Source organism: Cervus canadensis, chromosome 14, assembly GCF_019320065.1.
Source record: "Cervus canadensis isolate Bull #8, Minnesota chromosome 14, ASM1932006v1, whole genome shotgun sequence".
NCBI classification, from domain to species: domain Eukaryota; kingdom Metazoa; phylum Chordata; class Mammalia; order Artiodactyla; family Cervidae; genus Cervus; species Cervus canadensis.
Genome location: NC_057399.1, coordinates 22,376,668 through 22,378,806, shown reverse-complemented (window position 1 = coordinate 22,378,806; position 2,139 = coordinate 22,376,668). Strand labels below are relative to the sequence as shown.

Sequence of the window (2,139 nt, the reverse complement as noted above, 5' to 3'; positions counted from 1 at the left end):
CAGAATGGACTTTGAACCTGTCCCAAGTTGGGATGAGAGGCCAGGCTGTTATAAGCATCCCCTTCCCATAACCCCATTCATTGCTGGAAAGAAACATGACCTTGGACAAGTCAGTGTTCTTCAGAAGGGGGTTCACAGTGGAATGCTGCTGCCCTGCCGGTCAACTAGGGAGGCTTAATGCTGCCTGTGTTCATCAGTGAATTGCTTCATTCTTGTTTTTTAAACTAATTTTATGTATTTTAAAGGACTCTTCTTTAAAAAACTGTTTCACAGTTGATTGTCAGTAAGGGTACCACATATTTTTTTTTTCTTTTTTTTTTAAAAATATGGAACGCTTCACGAATTTGCGTGTCATCCTTGCGCAGGGGCCATGCTAATCTTCTCTGTATCGTTCCAATTTTAGTATATGTGCTGCCGAAGCGAGCACCCACATATATTTTAATTCATCAAGTAACAGCCCTGCTTCAGTAAACTGGCCAATCAGTTTTTGAAGGTACCCATTTAACATTTACCAATACAAGGGAGGCATAGTTCCCAATCACAGGCAATTCCATTCTACTCACTGAAAGTTATCTACAACAAGTTTTATTGATCACCTTATTAAAAATACATCTGGATCAAAGATTCACTGACTCTAAATCCCAACAACCCCCACAAGCAATCACCTATAGACTATAGGAAAATGAATCCAACAACTATAAATAAAGGGACCAAGGAGCGAGAGATTAAATGTTGTTTCCAAACAGAATTTACTATAAATCAGAAGGAATTAGCATTCTTCACATCTTAGTCTATGCCCAAAGTCATTATGTTGCTTTTAAATAGAATTCTCATCCCCATTTGAGAACAAGGCAAAAATGTAGACAGAAATAATCATAAGAACATAAATATTGAGGTTGTATCTTCAGATCCCAGCTCTTTTACCACGAAAGGTCTGTTTTTTATTACTTTCCTCCACAATGAAACTCTAAAATGTTATCCACAGTCAATCAATTAGTCAGGGTGATAAAATGATAGTGAATAAGAAAAATATTTCATTAGCCTTAGAGTCCTTTCATGCTAATGAAATGTATGACTTTTGTTAGGCTTTTGACATATTAAGAAACTTTAATGTTCCTAGCTACCTTCAAGAACCTTGAAACGAATGAAAACTCTGGATTAAATACATCTAAGAAGGAAATAAATTTTGTGGCAAAATAACACCCTTACCTATTCTCTTTCAGTTTATTTAAGTATCCTTCATGAATACTTAATAAATAAGTTAACCTATTTAGCTAGCTATTATCAGAAAAATTAAATCTTTGAACACATATCAACCTAAGAATTTTCTCAGCCAATCCTGTTTTGAACTGAGTATTAAAGAAGGCTCATTAAAATAATGGTGAATTTTTAAATGCAGTAATTCAAGCTTTTGTTCATCCCTGGTCCCCAAGATCTATATATTGCAACAAGTTCTGTGTGTGTGTGTGTGTGTGTGTCAAGGTTTAGGAACAGAGAGGGTTCACGCACTGACCTATAGATGAAAAGAACAATGGGAACAGGCAGAGATGACATGTTTTGCTCGGACTGCCTCAATTAAAGTTAAATCCTATGCCCAGAGGTTCAGCAGCTTCACTCCCCACTATTAAAAAAAAAAAAAAGTCCTTCTTTGACATCAGCATTTTGTTTCCAAGCAGACACAATTCCACTGAGATTTGATGCATCTCATCAACACCATTCCGTCTCCTACGTTAAACGTGCTATTAGGAAAGGTTTGGAGTGTCTGGAAACTGGAAGGGGCTGCGCATAGGCTATTCCAGCAACTTAGCGATTGCACTGGCGCATCTCCAACTTCTCGGCTAAATACATAATTAAATCTCACGGTCGACATGGTGTGATTCATTCCCATAAAGTGTGAAAACAAACAACTGTGCATGCGCTGTCCCCAATTTCAAATTCAAAACAAAAATATCCTGGAATCTTCTATTTCCCCTTAAGTTCCAAATGTAATTAGACCATTTTTTAAAGACAAGTAGTCTTTCAGTTTCCATGTGTTAAATCCAATCTGTCAGTTACAAATGGGAAGGACAAATGACTGCAAAATGTAACATCTTGGTTTCCTCTCTTTATCATCAAGTGCTCAAATTGACTTTTTTTCCC

The 2,139-nt window shown here is 36.7% G+C and overlaps 1 non-coding gene across 1 annotated transcript; it reads right to left on the bottom strand.

Moving 5' to 3' along the window:
- Positions 1–320: 320 nt before the first annotated feature.
- On the bottom strand, positions 321–427 carry LOC122453415. Its single transcript, XR_006273039.1, has one exon. It is a non-coding gene; the product is annotated as a U6 spliceosomal RNA (small nuclear RNA).
- Between the last annotated feature and the right edge of the window lie 1,712 nt (positions 428–2,139).